This window comes from Scyliorhinus torazame, chromosome 13, assembly GCF_047496885.1.
Source record: "Scyliorhinus torazame isolate Kashiwa2021f chromosome 13, sScyTor2.1, whole genome shotgun sequence".
Taxonomy (NCBI): domain Eukaryota; kingdom Metazoa; phylum Chordata; class Chondrichthyes; order Carcharhiniformes; family Scyliorhinidae; genus Scyliorhinus; species Scyliorhinus torazame.
In genome coordinates, this window is record NC_092719.1 from 207947399 (window position 1) to 207968189 (window position 20791).

The window sequence follows — 20791 nt, forward strand, 5'->3', positions numbered from 1 at the left end:
TCGCAACTCTCAAGGTTGAACCGCCGTCCTTGTTCGCAAACCTCACCCCGGATTGCAAACCCGTCGCCACTAGGAGCAGACGGTACAGCGCCCAGGACCGGATATTTATTCGGTCTGAAGTCCAGCGGTTGCTGAAGGAAGGCATAATCCAGGCCAGCAATAGTCCCTGGAGAGCCCAGGTGGTAGTAGTAAAGACCGGGGAGAAGCAAAGGATGGTCATAGACTATAGCCAGACCATCAACAGGTACACACAGCTGGATGCGTACCCTCTCCCCCGCATATCCGACATGGTAAATCGGATTGCCCAATATAAGGTTTTCTCCACCCGTGGACCTCAAGTCCGCCTACCACCAGCTCCACATCCGCCCAGGTGACCGCAAGTACACAGCCTTCGAGGCAGATGGGCATCTATACCACTTCCTAAGGGTCCCATTTGGTGTCACGAACGGGGTCTCGGTCTTCCAACGGGAGATGGACCGAATGGTTGACCAGCACGGGTTGCAGGCCATGTTCCCGTATCTCGACAACGTAACCATCTGCGGCCACGATCAGCAGGACCACAACGCCAACCTCCAAGAATTCCTCCAGACCGCTAACGCCTTGAACCTCACATACAACAAGGAAAAGTGTGTTTTTAGCACAAACCGGTTGGCCATCCTGGGATACGTAGTGCGCAATGGGATAATAGGCCCCGACACCGAACACATGCGCCCCTTATGGAATTTCCCCTCCCCCACTGCTCCAAAGCCCTGAAACGTTGCCTGGGGTTCTTTTCATATTACGCCCAGTGGGTCCCCCAGTATGCAGACAAGGCCCGCCCGCTAATACAGACCACTACCTTGCCCCTGTCGACAGAGGCTCGCCAGGCCTTCAGCCGCATCAAAGCGGATATCGCAAAAGCCACGATGCGCGCCATCGACGAGTCCCTCCCTTTCCAGGTCGAGAGCGACGCCTCCGACGTAGCTCTGGCGGCCACCCTTAACCAAGCGGGCAGACCCGTGGCCTTTTTCTCCCGAACCCTCCACGCCTCAGAAATCCGGCACTCCTCAGTGGAAAAGGAAGCCCAAGCCATAGTGGAAGCTGTGCGACATTGGAGGCATTACCTGGCCGGCAGGAGATTCACTCTCCTCACCGACCAACGGTCGGTAGCCTTCATGTTCGATAATGCACAGCGGGGCAATATTAAAAATGACAAGATCTTAAGGTGGAGGATCGAGCTCTCCACCTTCAACTACGAGATCTTGTACCGTCCCGGAAAGCTGAACGAGCCGTCCGATGCCCTATCCCGCGGCACATGTGCCAATGCACAAATAGACCGTCTCCAAGCCCTCCACGAGGACCTCTGCCACCCGGGGGTCACTCGGTTCTACCATTTTATAAAGTCCCGCAACCTCCCCTACTCTGTGGAGGAGGTCCGTACAGTCACCAGGAACTGCCACATCTGCGCGGAGTGCAAACCACACTTTTTCAGGCCGGATAGAGCGCATCTGATCAAGGCTTCCCGCCCCTTTGAACGCCTCAGTCTGGATTTCAAAGGGCCCCTCCCCTCCACCGACCGCAACACATACTTCCTGAACGTGGTGGACGAGTACTCCCGTTTCCCCTTCGCCATCCCCTGCCCCGACATGACAGCGGCCACAGTCATTAAAGCCCTTGGCACCATATTCACACTGTTCGGTTGCCCTGCATATATCCATAGCGACAGGGGGTCCTCCTTCATGTGTGACGAGCTGCGCCAGTTCCTGCTCAGCAAGGGCATAGCCTCGAGCAGGACGACCAGCTACAACCCCCAGGGGAAAGGGCAAGTAGAGAGGGAGAACGGCACGGTCTGGAAGACCGTCCTACTGGCCCTACGGTCCAGGGATCTCCCAGTTTCCCGGTGGCAGGAGGTCCTCCCGGACGCTCTCCACTCCATCCGGTCGCTGCTGTGTACCACCACTAACCAAACGCCTCATGAGCGCCTCCTTGTCTTCCCCAGGAAGTCCTCCTCCGGAACGTCGCTGCCGACCTGGCAGGCGGCCCCAGGACCCATCTTGCTCCGGAAACATGTGCGGGTGCACAAGTCGGACCCGTTGGTCGAGAGGGTTCACCTCCTCCACGCGAACCCGCAGTACGCCTACGTGGCGTACCCCGATGGCCGACAGGACACTGTCTCCCTGCGAGACCTGGCGCCCGCCGGCAACACACACACACCCCCGACACCGATCATCCCCTCCCTGCCACCGGCGCATCCCGCGACCGCCCCCTTCCCGGGAGGATCGGTCATCCTCCCGTGCCCGCCCAGGAGTAAAACAGGAACAAACACCGAAACGCTCCCGGAGACGACAACGCCGGAACAAGCACCTGCACCACCACCGGGGCTGAGGCGATCGACGAGGAAGACCAGACCGCCCGCTCGACTCGTGGCATCGGCGTGACACCAAGAATGTTGTTGGACTGTAACAAAAAAAAAATTTCTCTTACTAATATTGTAAATAGTTCCACAAACCTTGTACATAGCCCAGTGTAGGGCTAAAACTGTAATAACATGCCCGAAACTTTCCTCCCAGGACCAGCCTTGTAAACCCCTACCACCATGCGAACCACCACCCCGCCGGGTTCATTTTTAACAAGGGGTGAATGTGGTGGTATGTATTAGGGTTCATGTGGGACTGTGAAGCCGTGATGCTATTGGCTGACAGATCCCGGGTCCTGGTTGGCTGTTGACTCCTGGCTCCGCCCTGAAGGCGGAGTATAAGAACCCGAGCTTCTCCCCGCCGCTTCATTCTGTTGCTGAACTGCTGGGGACAAGTCTCGCTTGATAAAGCCTCATCGACTTCATCACTACTCGTCTCTCTCGTAAGTCATTGTGCGCTACACTATGTACAATGCTAGGGAAGTACAGTGGTGTATCACCACACCTATCGATTTCCTCCAATAAAGGGAGCCCTGATGGCTGGGCATGTCCTAGGTGGCCTTTGGCCTGCTTTGTTCTGGTCTCCTCTGGCGCCGGGGTGTCTGCCTTAGTATCGTTTACTTAAATGTTACTCTTTTGTCCCCGGAGATGGCTCATTAGTATGGTAATGGTTTTGCAGTTTCGGTCTTGTCTGGGAGCTGTGGCTCCAATCAACAGACAAACCCTGAACCTGCTTGTTTTCTCAGTATTGTCCATTTTCCCTGCAATCTTTGCAAAGTGTCCATTTTGTAATCGGGAAGTGGCCATCATAGATGACTACACTCCCCCCACCAATCCCCCACAGCCCAGCGTCAACATTCTCTTGATTCAGATAATTCTCCAGTTCCCTTTTGAAAGTCACGACAGAATCTGCCACCACCACACTCTCCTCGAGAGTATCCCAGATGCATTACCATTATCTGTATAAATGAATGTTGCCTTTGTTCCTTTTCCATTGACCTTTGATCCGTGCCGGTTGAGGTCGGTTTTAAAGGGTGAGTTTAGGAAAGAGGTGGAGGTAGAGAGGGAATTCAATGATGGAAAAAAAGAGGTGAGGGATGGATCCTTCCTTCCTCGAGTTCCCGGCCCAACGGCACGTCCAATGGGAAGCATTGCGATCTCCATCACAGGGAATGCAAGGAGACAGGCCTTGACACCCCGCCTCCCCCTCCCCCGCCCCCCACACAAACCCAGAACAGGGTTCAAACCCAGGCTGTTGGTACCAATCTGAACCACACCAGTCAAAAAGTCAATTGAGCCACTCACCCCACGCACCCACATCCCCACCACCACCACACCCTCAACCTCTCTGCCAGTTTTAGGCTATTAGGCTCAGTTCTTTCAATTTGAGTTGAGGGTATGGATAACCCCCCCCGCAGGGAAGAACATTGTTGTCTGTCCTCTCCTCCTCTCCCTCCTGATGTTCATACCGTTGCCACTTCCTCATGAGCCTCATGCCGGTTCCCACTGTTTGAAATGAAATGAAAATCGCTTATTGTCACGAGTCGGCTTCAAATGAAGTTACTGTGAAAAGCCCCTAGTCGCCACATTCCGGCGCCTGTTCGGGGAGGCTGGTACGGGAATCGAACCGTGCTGCTGGCCTGCCTTGGTCTGCTTTAAAAGCCAGCGATTTAGCCCAGTGAGCTATCCACCTGAGTGGCTGCCATCTTCTTCATCTACCCTGGCAGACGAGAAGCACCCCCCCCCCCCCCCCCGGGCCCCCCATGGGTCATGAGAAGACACCGGCAGGTAAGTTCCTGGAACGTCTGCAGCACTAAATGAAAATGTTAATCTGACTTTACAAGAGTACCTCACCACTCTCAGGGGGCGCTCTGTCTCTTTACAGCAAAGGCTGAGAAAACAGACCCCCTCTGTCCTCGTCAGCTCCACGCTCTTTGGGATTTATGCAGCTGGGGTGCAATCAGTGGCGGCAGCTGGTAATTTATATGGCTAGCTGCTCAACCCCTGGCCCGACTCCAGATACCACCTCAGCAGCGATGGGAATGTCAGATTCAGGGGCAGGGAATTTCAGTGAGTGTCTCTGATGTGGCAAAAACCTGGGCCATTTGTGAGATGCAAGTTGGGATCCGGTGATTTATATTTTATGAGACATATGTGGGTGGAGAGTGTAATTTTCCCACACTTCCCCTTACATCAAGGTCCAACAACGCAAGTAGCATTAAGAGCATGACCAACATTTAGACCACAAGACCAAAAGACATAGGAGCAGAATTAGACCACTCGGCCCATCGAGTCTGCTCCGCCATTCAATCATGGCTGATATTTTCTCATCCCCATTCTCCTGCCTTCTCCCCATAACCCCTGATCCCCTTATTTAACATGCAAGCAGCCCAATGCTGGCTCACCTGTCCCATCCGCAAAGTTAAGCAATCAAGTATAATTGCAAGGGTCAGAGTAAAGAATAACATAATCAAACACAGATCAATCAAACCATTGATTACCACGGTATCCCACAGGATGCCGATGGTGGGGGATTCAGTAATGGGAATGCCATAAAGAGTCGTGGGGAGATGGTTAGACTCTCTCTTGCCACGTACTTAACAGAAGTATCTGTGAACTAATTTGTCTTTTGGATGAGATATTGGGTGGGAATTCCTGCCCCCCAACCCTCTCCCCCCCCCCCCCCCCCCCATGACGTGTTTTGTAGTGGCGGAGCTGGCCCCCCATTGGCTGACGGCAGGATATTCTAGTTCTGTCATTGACAACGGGGTTTTGTGTTGTTTTCTCCCTTCACCGCTGAGGATCCCACAGCGAGGTATCACCATCAGTGGGACCGGAATATCCCGCCAGCAGGAACGATTAGAAAATCCTGCCCATTGCCAATTGCTTCCCCCTCCAGTGAACGAAGAAGATCCCTTGGCACTATTTCAAAGCAGAGCAAGGCAGGTGGATGAGTTATTTCCAGCGCCCTGCCCAACATTCATCCCTCAATCCACTCAGCTAAGGCAATGGGCTGGATTCTCCGATCGTCGAGGCCGAAATCGCGTTTGGCGACCGGCCGTAAAATCCGAGTTCCCAACCAAATCGGGGGCGGCGCTGCTTCACGATGCTCCGCCCGCCCCCCCCCCAAATGTGGCGTACGCGCCACATATCGACGGCCTCTGGACATTGCCTGAGGCCCGCCCCCGATGCTCCGCCCCTGGCCGGCCAAGTTCCCGACGGCGTGGGTCTCTCATGGTCTCATCCTTCGGGAAGTCGGCGTGGCAGCTGCGGACTCAGTCCAGTACTGCCACAGTCGGGGGAGGGCCGATCCGCGGGCATGGGGGGGTGTTATTAGGGGCTGGGAGCACTGTGGAGGGGGGGGGGGGGTCCGGGGCGCGCGAGCCGGCCAAAGGAGGGGCACCATTGAGCGGGCCGGGTCCGCGAGCAGCCTCCGCCGTGTAGCACGGAGCGGCCGCTGCAGGCCGCCATCATGCGCAAGCGCGGCCACGGACCCGGCAATGCTCCTGGGCGTATCGGCAGCTGGGGCTGGGTGCTTTACGCTGCCTTGCTGCAAGCCCCCAGCAAAACGGGGAATCGGTGGCCGTTTTGCGCCTTTTCTTCTGGCATAACCGTCCCACGCCCGCGTGGGGACATAGCCCCAGAATCAGAAAATCCAGCCCAACTGATCCAGACATTGCTCTTTGAGGGAGCCTGATTTGCTCAAGTTGGCCGCTGCGTTTCCTACAACAGCAACTACCATTTAAAAAGAACGTCATTGGCTGTAAAATGCTTTGTGACATCGTGACGTGCTGAGGCTGTGGGAGATGCTATATAAATGAAAGTTCCTTTGATCAGTCTTTCAGACATAAACACTGTGTTATTTGAAGACTTGCTGGGCGCGAATGTTAACAATGATCCTTTGAAACTGGTGAACCTTTATCGTGTTGGCGTGAGCAGTTCTTTAATGTAATGTATCTTCAAAAATTTTAATTCTTTGAGTATTGCAATTTGTGTCCAGTGCTCACCCCCAAATTGCACAGAAATCACTTTATCAAACTGCCATTGCAGATGTTCTGATTCATGGCCAAATCAATCAACACATCTGCTCGATCACAGCAAAGCCTCCAAACGCACAGCATGTTGTTTTTCAGAAGTACTGTGAGCAGTTTTTGTATTTCATAGCACTGGGCCCTTTGAAAGAAGATTAGAGGTTACAAAAAGATCAGACAATCTTGGTAATCACTACCCTTGTCTACCCATTCTGCAACCTCCCCCCCCCCCCCCCCCCCCCCCCCCACACCCACCCACCCACCACCATCCCCTGCTTGAAGTTGCACAGGATTCATCCCATAAAACATGGAATTCCCATGGTGCAGAAGGAGGCCATTTGGCCCATCAAGTCTGCACCTACCCTCTGAAGGAGCACCCTTCCGAGGTCCACTTCCCCGCCCTATCTCCGTAGATCCACCTAGCCTGCGCACCTTTGGACACGAAGAGGCAACTTAGCACGGCCAGTCCACCTAACCTGCACATCGTTGGACTGTGGGCGGAAACCAGAATGCCCGGAGGAAACCCACGCAGACATGGGGGGAACGTACAAACTCCACACAGTTACCCAATGTCCAAATCAAACCCGGGTCCCTGGCACTGTGAGGCAGCTGTGCTAAACGCCGTGCCAGCATGCCTCCACACATTTTCCAGGAGGAGTAAATGGAGATTGGTTTGATGTAAAAAATAAAATCCAAGATGGCGCTGGATCTTGGTGATTCTCTGCGAGATCTTGCACCCAGACCTTTTTCTTTTATCTCTTATCACCGTTCTGACTTCCTAAAACTCTTTTCCACTTCATATATAATTACTAATAATGTTCTATGTTTTCATGTCTGTGCCTTCTTCCACACTGCAACCAATCACTGTTTGTCGATGTACCATTTGTCAATGTTCCCTGTTGATTATTCTTTTTGTCTACGATGTACGTACTGTGTACGTTCCCTCGGCCGCAGAAAAATACTTTTCACTGTACCTGTGACAATAAATCAAATCAAATCAATCAAGCAGGAAACATGGCTGGATTCCCTTACAGCTCATAGACACAACGGCAGCTGTAACTCTGTAACTGCAATCCCCTATCTAGCATCAACTCAACACGGCCCAAGAATTCAAAACTAACATCTTCTCGTCCCAGTGCTACAAGTGGTCTTTGGGCAGACGAGTGAGGACAGGCAATATAATGCCAAATAAGGAATTGAGCAATAAAGTCAGGATGTTGTGCTTCAGTTATACAGGGCATTGGTCAGACGGCAACTCGAATACTGTGTGCAGTATTGGTCTTCTTATTTAAGGATGGACGTAAATGAATTGGAGGCGGTTCCGAGGAGGTTTACTGGATTGGGACCTGGAATGAGTGGGTCGTCTTCTGGTGATCGGTTGGAAAGGCTGAGCTTGTTACCCATGGAGTTTCGAAGAGTGAGGGGTGACGAGATTGGAGAATGTAAGATCCTGGACGGTATTGAGAAGGTGGACGTGGACGTTTCCTCTTGTGGGTGAGCCCAGACATAGGAGTCGCCCTTTTAGGACAGACCTGCCTCAGAAGGTGGTGGAAGCAGCGACATCAAATATTTTTAAGGTGGAGGTAGATAGGCTCTTGTTAGAAAAGGGAATCGAAGGTTATCGGGGGTAGATGGGGAATGTGAACTCAACACAAACAGATCAGTCATATAATTATTGAATGGCGGAGCGGGATCGAGGGGCCGAATGGCCTACTTCTGCTGGTATTTCAATTGTTCATGTGGCACGGTTTTATGGAGGGTGCTGGAGGACAGAGGCTTCAGAGTTCTCACAAAAAAATCATGGTGGAAAGTTGATAAAACTGTTCTATCAAAAGCATACTTGCTTAAAAATAGAGTCACCGAGTACAAAAGCAAGGGAGTTATTGTAAACCTTTATAAAGCACTGATTAGGCCTCAACTGGAATATTGTCTCAGTCGTGTTTGATGTGTTGGGTGTTCTGGATCACAAACAGGTCACCAACACTGGAAGTGGTGCAACTCTATTTTATTTTAAGGTTAACTATATTAACATACTTGAACTGTGGGTAAATGCAATACCAGCTTTTACTGTTGACCCTTGCCTAGTCCTAACCAGATGATGCACTCAGCACATGGTGAATGTCTGTGTTGCAGGCTGTGAGCTCTATGCTCCGAGCTGGCTGCTACTAGAATGAGCGGGAACTCTCCTGTCCCCTGTCTTTATAGTGCGTGTGCTCTCACTGGTAATTGGCTGTGGTGTTGTGTATGCTGATTGGTCCCACTGCATGTCCATCAGTGTGTGTGTGTGTGTCTCACCATAATATACTGGCGTATATTATGACATCCCCCCTTTTATATAAAGAACATGTGCATGCGTGACAATAAATATTGTGTAGTGAATGTACCTGACTATGTGCGTGCATGTTATTTACATGACTATGTACATGAGGCTAATCTATTTACACGGGAAGGTGCCTAGTGCAGAGAAATAGTGTGTCACACCAACAACAAAATGAACATTATATACAAACTACTGGAACGATGATACAGGATAACAGAATATATCAAAGAGTCCAACATTGTAAAACTCATAACTCTGAGATGGGCGACGAATTCTGGTTGACCGCCTCAAGGGTGGGTCAGGAGCCATCGGCTGAGGAATGGGCTGGGCCACGGCAGAGTGAGGAGGATGCAGAGTATTCGGAATCTCCACATAGTCCAGGTTGGGGACAACAGGAGGACGTGGCACCGGTGGAGGATCACGTAGCGAGCGTGGAACGAGACGAAGGGCACGCCGATTGCGGAGGCGAATGGAACCATCTGGCAGACGAACCAGGAACGAGCGGGGAGACACCTGCCGAAGAACCACAGCAGTTGCAGACCAGCCACCCTCCGGAAGATGGATGCGGACGTTGTCATCCGGCGCCAGAGCAGGGAGATCAGTCACCCGAGCGTCATGCGCCGCCTTGTGTTGTGCACGAGACTGTTGCATCCGCTGAAGGACCGGAATGTGGTCGAGGTCTGGGACGTGAATGGATGGCACCGTGGTCCTGAGGGTGCGACCCATGAGCAGCTGGGCTGGCGACAGGCCCGTGGAGAGTGGGGCTGAATGATAGGCCAGCAAGGCGGGGTAGAAGTCGGATCCTGCATCGGCAGCCTTGCAGAGGAGCCGCCTGACGATGTGGACACCCTTTCGCGCTTTGCCATTGGATTGGGGGTGCAGGGGACTGGATGTCACATGCACAAAGTTGTACCTGCTGGCAAAGTTGGACCATTCCTGGCTCGCGAAGCAGGGGCCATTGTCCGACATCACAGTGAGTGGGATGCCGTGACGAGCAAAGGTCTCCTTGCAGGCACGGATGACCGCCGATGATGTGATGTCGTGCAGGCGTATGACCTCCGGGTAGTTCGAAAAATAGTCTACAATCAAAACATAGTCCCTGCCGAGCGCATGGAACAGGTCAACTCCTACCTTAGACCAAGGTAACGTGACCAACTCATGGGGCTGTAGGGTCTCAGGTGGTTGGGCCGGCTGGAACCGCTGACAGGTGGGGCAGTTGAGCACTGTGTTGGCGATGTCTTCATTGATGCCAGGCCAGTACACAGCCTCTCGGGCCCTCCGTCGGCACTTCTCCACGCCAAGATGGCCCTTGTGTAGCTGTTCTAAAACGAGCTAGCGCATGTTGTGCGGGATCACAATGCGGTCCAGCTTCAGGAGGACACCATCGACTACTGCCAGATCGTCTCTGATATTGTAGAAATAAAATGAAATGAAGTGAAAATGAAATGAAATGAAAATCGCTTGTCACAAGTAGGCTTCAAATGAAGTTACTGTGAAAAGCCCCTAGTCGCCACATTCCGGCGCCTGTTTGGGGAGGCTGGTACAGGAACTGCAGGCATTGGCCCTTGAGCCACCCATCCGTCATGTGGCGCAAGACACGCTGTAGTTGGGGGTCAGCCGCAGTCTCGCGGCGAATGTGGATAAGGTGTTCATTCGTGGCCGGCAGATTGGAGGCCGTGAAGGCCACATGGGCGTCAACCTGGCAGACGAACCCCTCTGGGTCACATGGGGTGTTGACTGCCCTGGACAGAGCGTCGGCTATGATCAGGTCCTTGCCCGGGGCGTATAGGAGCTGGAAATCGTACCGCCAGAGTTCAAGCAGAATGCGCTGGCGGCGAGGGGTCATATCATTCAGGTCTTTTTGTATAATGTTGACCAGCGGGCGACGGTCAGTCTCGGCAGTGAATTGGGGAGGCCGTACGCGTAATCATGAAATTTGTCGACCCCAGTCAACAGGCACTCCTTTTCGATCTGCGCATAGCGCTGTTCCGTGGGGGCCATGGCACGTGACGCATATGCAACGGGGGCCCATGGTGAGGCCTCATCGCGTTGCAGGAACACTGCCCCAATGCCGGATTGGCTGGCATCCGTTGAAACTTTTGTTTCCTTCGTGGGATCAAAAAATGCCAATACCGGGGCCGTGGTAAGCTTGGTCTTAAGCTCCTCCCATTCGCACTCGTGGGCGGGAAGCCATTGGAAGTCTGTCGTCTTCCTGACCAGGTTCCGGAGAGCTGTGGTATGGGAGGCGCGGTTGGGGATGAACTTCCCCAGGAAGTTGACCATGCCCAAAAATCGGAGGACCGCCTTCTTATCCGCTGGCTTCTGCATGGCTGTGATGGCTGCCACCTTGTCCGCATCCGGCCGCACACCCAACCGGGAGATATGGTCCCCTGGGAGCTTGAGTTCCGTCTGGCCGAAGGAACATTTGGCTCTGTTGAGGCGAAGGCTTTGGTCCCGTATTCGTTTGAAAACACGCTGGAGGCGACTGATAAAAGATGATGTCGTCAACATAGACGCGCACACCCTCAATGCCCTCAATCATTTGCTCCATGATCCGGTGGAATACTTCTGATGCCGATATAATCCCAAACAGCATCCTGTTGTAGCAGTATCTGCCAAACGGGTATTATAGGTACACAGATTTCTGCTGGCCTTGTCTAGTTGAATTTGCCAGAATCCTTTCGAGGCGTCAAGTTTGGTGAAGATGTTGGCCCGAGCCATCTCGCACGTGATCTCCTCGCGCTTGGGGATAAGGTAATGCTCCCTCATTATGTTGCGATTCAGATCCTTTGGGTCAATGCAGATCCGGAGCTCGCCGAAAGACTTCTTTACACACACCATGGAACTGACCCAGTCGGATGATTCCGTCACTCTGGAGAGCACTTCTTGGTCCTGGAGATTCTGCAGCTGCTGCTTGAGGCGGTCCTTGAGGGGTGCTGGGACTCTGCGAGGTGCATGAACCACAGGCTTGTTTGAGCAGGATTTTGTAAGTGTATGGAAGCGTGCCCATGCCTTCGAAAACGTCGCGGTGCTGGTCAATGATGGCATTGAGTTGCGCCCTGAAGTCCGCATCCTGGAAGGCAGACGTGTCCTCTGGAGAGAGAAAGTGTACTCGTTGAACGAGGTCTAGGAGTTTGCACGCTTGTGCGCCTAGCAGAGAGTCCTTCGAGGAGCCCACGATCTCGAAGGGAAGGATGGCTTTTTGCGAGTTGTGCGTCACTTCGAGTTGGCATGAACCGGTAGCAGGAATGACGTTGCCATTGTCTTCCACTAGTTGGCAGGTTGACGAAAGAATGGTTGGTTTAACCCCAAGGATCTGAAAGGCTGACCACGCTAGGAGATTAGCGGAAGCACCAGTGTCCAGGCGGAATCGTATCTGGGATCGGTTGACTGTCAGGGTGGCACACCACTCGTCGTCTGGATCAATGCTGTGCACCGACAGCGGCTGGTGGTTTTGATTCGGGGACAGCCTGTTCTTTGTTATAACAGCGACTCGAAAAGGTTCCCTCGGGTCCTCGGTGTCACTGATCTGCTGGAAGTCGGAATCGAACGTGGGTTGAATTGCCCGAACGTTCCTGCGAGGCTGGCTGAAGCGATGTGAATTGGCAGGCTGAGCTGCTCGACAGCAGGCAGCATAGTGGCCAAGTCTGCCACATCGTAGGCATTGTTGCGATTTTGCAGGACATTGCCGCTTTCAATTTGCAGAGCCACAGTTGCCGCACGTCGTGACGTCAGTACGCTCGTTGCGCCACCGCGCATGCGTGGTGCGGTAATGTGTGCTGCATGCCTGCACATCACGTTCCTCCACGTCACCGTCCCCTCGTTTGGCGTGTACAAGCGCGGGAGGCCATGAAAAGCGTGCAAAATGGCCGCCCTCATCCAGGCTGCAGCCTTGGAGGTGTTCAATTGTTTGGACCCGTTCTGCCTCGTGGGGACCTTGCCGCGCCGTTTCAGCCGCCTGTATGTGGGAGTATCGGCTGGTGGCAATTTCATGCAGGACACAGGTCTCGATGGAAGTCACTAGGGTGAGTTGCTTAATTTTGAGGAGCTGCTGACGCAGGGGGTCTGACAGAACACCAAATACGATTTGGTCGCGTATCATGGAGTCGGAGATGGGCCCGTAGCCGCAGGACTGCGCAAGGATGCGGAGGTGTGTTAAAAAGGATTGGAAAGGCTCGTCCTTACCCCGCAAGCGCTGCTGGAACAGGTATCTTTCGAAGCTTTCACTGACCTCTATGCTGAAGTGGGTATCGAGTTTGAGGAGAACCATCTTGTACTTTGTCTTGTCCTTGTCGTCTGCGAATGTGAGGGAGTTGAAGATGTGGATGGCATGTTGCCCGGCCGTGGAGAGGAGCAGAGCAATCTTCCTGGTGTCCGAGGCGTTCTCCCTGTCCGTGGCTTCGAGGAAGAGCTGGAAGCGCTGTTTAAAAATCTTCCAATTGACCCCGAGATTGCCGGCGATGCGGAGCGGCGGCGGCGGGATGATGTTCTCCATACTTCAGGATGCCGGAATGCTGATTAGTTGCAGGTGGGTCTCAGAATTGCTAGTATGCAACCACTCCTTGTACCATGATGTGTTGGGTGTTCTGGATCACAAACAGGTCACCAACACTTGAAGTGGTGCAACTCTATTTTATTATAAGGTTAACTATGTTAACATACTTGAACTGTGGGTAAATGCAATACCAGCTTTAACTGTTGACCCTTGCCTAGTCCTAACCAGGTGATGCACTCAGCACATGGTGAATGTCTGTGTTGCAGGCTGTGAGCTCTGTGCTCCGAGCTGGCTGATACTAGAAAGAGCGGGAACTCTGATGCCCCCTGTCTTTATAGTGCGTGTGCTCTCACTGGTGATTGGCTGCGGTGTTGTGTATGCTGATTGGTCCCACTGCATATCCATCAGTGTGTGTGTCTGCACCATAATATACTGCTGTATATTATGACAGTGTTCAATGGTTCAATTGTTCTGGGTTTGATTATGTTCGCAGTTCTTGATTGATTCAGTCTGGGTGTGGATTCCGAGCTAAGTAAACAGGTACCATAGGAAGACCTAAAAGCGAGAGTTCAGATAATCGCAAGGGCCGACATTTTGTGATTGCAGAAATATTTTCAAAACGCTTGTAAATAAATCTGTCACGCACTTAACAATGAGTTTCATTTCTGCATTGCTCTGAGATATACGCCTGAATTTTTTTGGGTGGCGGGGACTCGATAGAGTAGAGAGGGAGAAACTGTTTTCGACAGGACCAGAAGATCCCGATGGTGGGAAGACTGGAATATTCTATCCTGTGTCTCCCTATTCACTCTGACAAAACTCCTCATAACTTTAACATTCTGTCAAAGAGTGCACACAGGAACGATGGGTGGAGTGACCTCCTCCCACATGATTCTACATTAATGCCATATTAAGGTAAGGATTGTGTTTGTCTATCCAATCTGATCACCATACGTGGAGTGGACCTCGTTACTCATACATTTTTCTTTTTAAGGGGCAATTTATCGTGACCAATCCACCTACCCTGCACATCTTTGGGTTGTGGAGTTGAGACCCACACAGACGCGGGGAGAATATGCAAACTCCACACAGACAGTGACCCGGGGCCGGGATCGAACCCGGGTCCTCGGCACTGTGAGGCAGCAGTGTTAACCACTGCGCCACCGTGCCACCCTTCGTTACCCATATATAAGGGAACACAGAGAGGGGCATCTGAATCTGCTGCAACTTAGAAGCTGAAGTGACTCCCCTGAAAGATACCATTTCCCTACAGCCAATGAATTGAAATCTGGACGGCTGTCGCTGAGAGCTCCTGCCAACGCTCGGAGGCAGCTGTGCGTGCAGGAAACCCACAGTCATTGCTGGCAGCAAAGAAAGGTGCCTGAGGGTTTTAAAGCACAGTCTCTGTTACAGCGGCTGAAAGAAAATTCTGCAAGCTGCCTGACCTAACTGTGCGAATGCCGGTGAGGGGGAGAGGTGAGGACGTGGGTGAGACACATTCACCACTCCAAGCTGAACTGTTGCCACTTCCCTCCCCTCTTCCTTCACTGTCATTGAGCCAAAAGCTTGGAATTCCCTTGCTAACAGCACTGTGGGCGTACCCACACCGCGTGGACTGCAGCGGCTCAAGGGCACCACCTTATCAAGGGGAATTAGAGGTGGGCTAAAGCCTTTGGCCCGCCCAGCGGCACTGGCATCCCGTGAACGAAGGTGCTTTTAACAAATGGTGTTTGTTGGCGGCGTTTTTTCAATTTTTAACTTGACCCTTTCAGGTGCCACAAACATCCATTCAACGTGAAAGCATACACAGCAAGCCTCGCTGAGGGAACTTTAAAAAGAAAACTACGCTCCACAAATTGCACAAAAGTGCCAGGTCCTAATTTGAAAAGACCGTGCCGCGGGAAAGAAATTGTACGTGGAGTCTGTGACTTTGGATGTAGATCATTACTGCAGAGCGAGATGCATTAAAGCAAAGGGATTACTTCTATCAAGCAGATGTCGCGGAGGTTTGGGTTGACTTTGTTTGCGTGCCAAGGCTGCCAACCCCGCTGGAATCTCCAAAGTGTAAGATTGATCTCCTGGACATGAACACAAGCAACAGCCAGCAGAAAAATCGTCCGGCCATGAAACAAATTGGAGTGTGTCATGAGAATGTCGCTTTAAGAAATGTATCTTTCAGAAATGGAGCTGCTCATGTTTACTGGAGTGATGTCAGAGTGTGGGTGGAGCTGAGCTTTACTTCTGCTTTTTAGCTTCAGTTTGATAAAAAGCTTGGGTGTGTCTGTGTTTTTCAGTGAGCTGCATTTAAACTTAAAACCAAAGAGCTGTACTGCTGATCTCTGCCATGAAAGACTATCTCTGGATCCTTTGGTGATTTAAAACTAAGAACAGCTTGCAGTAATGACTTTAACCTAATGTGCTCCTGTTTAAAGGTTTGTTAAGTCTTTTGGGTGTAACAGGACAGCATACAGGTTACTTAGTGTTGCATTCTTTGGGGGTTACCTTTGAATTAATGGTTGCTTCGATGTTCACTGTTTGTTTTAAAAAAGGTTAACTTGCGTTCATAGAATAAACATTGTTTTGTTTTCAAAAATACTTTTCCATTTCTGTTGTACCACACCTGTAGAGTGGGCCGTGTGCTCCCCATACCATAACATGTGCTTTCGTTTTCATTTTCTTTGAAGCTTTTTGTTTATTACTTATAAGAATACTGGACAGAGGCTGTTTGACCGACCGTCTGGCATTGTCCAGTTGAGTCATGAAAATGCTTCCGGCTTTCCAATTGGTGCATGCAGGCAGGTCATCTTCAAGATGGCCGTGCCAGGCAGCCAAATGCACCTGTGGGGGCGGGGCAGTGGGAGGTGGGGCGTCACGCCATATAACTTCCAGGCTCGCTCCCAGAGTTGACAAACCGGCTGTGCGCCTAGAATTAACTTACACACCAAACTGCCCCGATTCTTTGGGTTGTGTATTTTCTTTACTCCTGATTGTCCACTAGCTACAAGACACAAGTCAGGATGATGATGGAATACTCACCATTTGCCTGGATGAGTTCCAGGTCCAACAACACTCAAGAGACTCAACATCATCCACTGCCCACCACACCCTCTCGGCCACAGGCACACATTGGCAGAGGCGTGTACCACCTACGAGGTGGACTTGGTAAGTCACCGAGCCTCTTTTGGCGGCATCTTCCAAATCAGCAACCTCTACCACCGAGGAGGACAGGGGCAGTATGGGAATATCAAGTTTCTCTCCGAGCCATACACTGTCCTGAGCTGGAAATATATCCCTGTTCCTTCAATGTCACTGGATCCAAAGCCTGGAACTCCCTTCCTAACAGCACTGTGGGTGGGACTACAGCAGGTCAAGAAGGTGGCTCACCACCCCTTTCTCGAAGGCAATTAGGAATTGCAATAAGTGCTAGCCTCGACGGCAATGCACGCATGTCATGAACGAATAAAGAGTAAGAAAAGGTAGGTAATGGGACAGCACGGTGGCGCAGTGGTTAGAAGCTAAGTACAGGCCTGTTCGTCGTAGAAGTAGCTTCGACGTAGAATTTGTGCATGAGTAGCGATTACTGTGTATAATAAATGTGCTTTGATTTAAGTCTTACTAATCGGTGTATTGAGTTATTGGTCATTACTCGAACTTGAACCTCGTGGCGGTATCATAAAGATACCGGGCGACTCGAGAGCAAAGGTTATAAAACAGAGCCAGGTGAACCAACCAAAAGTTAGCAACAATACATTGCCTAAAATCAACGTTTAAAATTTGGGGGTTTAAAGTTTCATGAGGTCCACGAGCAGTTTGAACTAAACAACATCAGAAGCTATTTTGTGATACGAGGGATATTGCTGCGGGCCTAATCTGCCTGCCATCCAGTTTACACAATTTTGTGAGGACTGGCTATTAAAGTCAGGAATGCGAGGCAGGGCCCTCACACTTCTTCCTCAGAGCTGATCTATATGGGCCCACCTTCAGCTGAGTGCTGCTTGTATTACACCAAGCATCTACTCTTTTGTATTCCTCCAGACAAAATACTCCAGGATATTACTCCAAACATAATACTTTAGGGCGGGATTCTCCAAAAATGGGGCTATGTCCCCACGCTAGCGTAAAAACGCTGGCGTTTCACTCTGGGCTTTCCTTAAGAATATAATACTCCAGACGTACTTACTCCAGACATAATACTCCAGCTGTATTACTCTAGGTGTATTACTCCAAACATAATACTCCAGTAGCAATACTCCAGGTGTAATACTCCAGATATAATACTCTAGGTGTATTAATCCAGTTGTATTACTCCAGGTGTAATACTCCAGATATAATACTCTAGGTGTATTAATCCAGTTGTATTACTCCAGGTGTAATACTCCAGATATAATACTCTAGGTGTATTAATCCAGGTGCATTACTCCAGACATAATACTCCAGACATAATACTCCAGTTGCATTACTCTAGGTGTAATACTCCAGATATAATACTCTAGGTGTATTACTCCAGACATAATACTCCAGACGTATTACTCTAGGTGTATTACTCCTCCAAACATAATACTCCAGTTGTATTACTCCAGGTGTAATACGCCAGATATAATACTCCAAGTGTATTTCTCCAGGTGTATTACTCCAGACATTATACTCCAGGTGTATTACTCCAGGTGTAATACTCCAGATATAATACTCTAGGTGTATTACTCCAGGTATAATACTCTAGGTGTATTACTCCAGGTGTATTACTCCAGGTGTATTACTCCAGACATAATACTCCAGACATAATACGCCAGTTGTATTACGCCAAACATAATACTCCAGTTGCATTACTCCAGGTGTAATACTCCAGGTATAATACTCTAGGTGCATTACTTCAGGTGTATTACTCCAGACATAATACTCCAGGTGTATTACGCCAGACATAATACTCCAGGTGTATTACGCCAGTCATAATACTCCAGGTAGATAACTCCAGGTGTATTTCACCAGACATAATACTCCAGGTGTATTACGCCAGACATAATACTCCAGGTGTATTACGCCAGTCATAATACTCCAGGTAGATAACTCCAGGTGTATTACACCAGACATAATACTCCAGGTGTATTACGCCAGACATAATACTCCAGGTAGATAACTCCAGGTGTATTACGCCAGACATAATACTCCAGGTGTATAACTCCAGGTGTATTACGCCAGTCATCATACTCCAGTTGTATTACTCCAGGTGTATTACTCCTAACATAATACTCCAGTTGTATTACTCCAGGTGTAATACTCCAGATATAATACTCAAGGTATATTACTCCAGATGTATTACTCCGGACAAATACCCCAGGTGTATTACTCTAGGTGTATTACTCCAGACATTATACTCCAGGTGCAGTACTCCAGGTGTATTACTCCAGACATAATACTCCAGGTGTATAACTCCAGGTGTATTATGCCAGACATAATACTCCAGGTGTATAACTCCAGACGTATTACCTCAGATATATCACTCAAAGCATATTGCTCCAGATGTGCGGCACAGTGGTTAGCACTGCTGCCTCACTGCGCCCCGGGTTCAATTATGGGCTTGGGTGACTGTCCGTGTGGAGTTTGCACTTTCTTCCTGCTTCTGCGAGGGTTTCCTCCAGGTGCTCTTGTTTCCTCCCATAGATCAAAGATGTGCAGGTTAAATGGATTGGCCATGCTAAATTATCCCTCAGTGTCCAAAGATATGCAGGTTAGGGGATAGAGTGGGGGAATGGGCCTTGGTAGGGTGCTCTTTCAGAGGGCTGGTGCAGACTTGATGGGCTGAATGGTCTCCTTCTGCGCTGTAGGAGGCCTATGCTTCTATATGTTACTCCAACCATAATACTCCGGTGTATTACTCCAGAGTATTACTCTCGACATATTACTCCATAGATATTACTCCAGGTGTATAATCCAGATCTATTACTCTGTCTGTATTATTCCAGGCACATCAATCCAGATGTGTTCCAGGTGCATTTCCCCAGGCATAATACACCAGTTGTATTACTCCAGATGTCTTACTCAAGGTGTAATACTCCAGTATTAATCCACATGTATTACTTCAGGAATATTGCTCCTATTACTTTTTTCGAGAGTCATTGGACATTTTAACAATGGTGGAAAATTAAGAGCAGCGCAGCTTTTTTCAGATGCTATTTAATGTTTTCAATTGCCCCATTGTGTCCAACAAAGTGGGATTTCTGGGACAGGGCAGGAATTGGGCCTAGGTGGGTGCTCTTTCAGAGGGTCGGTGCGGACCTGATGGGCAGAATGGCCTCCTTCTGCACCGTTGGATTCTAATCCAGGCACAAAGGAGGTTGTTAGCACAGTAAGGGAAATAAGAAGTGGTAACATTGAAAATAGCCGAAAGAGTGCAGAAAGGTCCCTTGTGTTTGAGAGACGGGGTGGTCCCAGTATTGGGCTGCTCTCTCTCTCTCTCTCTCAACACCAAGCATCCCACCAGCTATATGGTCAAGATGAGTAGTGTCAACCTCCCGTCCACGTCTCCCCGGCCATTCCTGGTGACCCTTCCCTTCAACACCCTTCACTTCTCAGCTTTCAGATTCCTCTTCACGCCTCATTAACAAGATGTCATCTGCTGACAAGGTGATTGGCAGGGTTGGAGAGAGGCTGTCCTCGGAGGACAAGCTCACTCTTCAACCGAGCCTTTGTCAGGCTTCCCTGGAAAAGGACAATCTGCATTGCCAGGTTCCCTCTGATCCGATGCCGGCCGCTGACCCCCTTCCCTCCCTCTGCGTACTTCCTTGTCCCTCACAACCACCTCATTTTCCTGACCTCCTGAGAGATAAGACGGACACTTGCTGTCGGAACGGCTCCACAGATACAACGCACACAAACGAGCAACTCCATTGCTCATATAGGTCAAGGACCTAAAGAACACATGTTCATTTGAACACTACCAGGACTAAAAGAGTGAAATTACGAGAGCAGATTACATAGATTAGGCTCATAGTCATAAACATTGAAGTAAAAAAGATTCAGGGTACTTAAGGCTGGATTCCCCGTTGCCCGACGTCGATATCGTAATCGGCGAGCGGGCGGTGAATCGACTCCGACGCCCAAATCGGGGCCGGGGCTGGTTTGACGTTGGTCAGCCATGCTCCTTCCCCTCTGGAATGGCATCATCGTGTTGAGCGCCACGCGCTGTGGCAATGACGTCGACGCGTCAACAGCAGCGGCAGGCCCTCCCGCGATGCTCCGCCTCCGCTGGACCGAGTTTCCGACGGCGATGGACACGTATGGTCTCAGCGTTGGGAAACCGGCGTGGGGGCTGGGGACTGTGTCCAGCGCCGCCACACTTGGCCAGGATCTGTGCCACTGACCGGGGGGGGGGGGCTGCTGGGGAATGGCCTGTGGGGTCACGGACGGCGGGTCGGATCCGCGCACGGCTGGCGCCATCTTGTACAGCACGACTGCCGCAGGTCAGCAGCCGTGCGCATGCACGGATAGGGCCCCGGCCATTCTCCGGCCGTTTTCAGCGCGGGAGCTGGGAGTTTCACCCGACCCCACTGCTA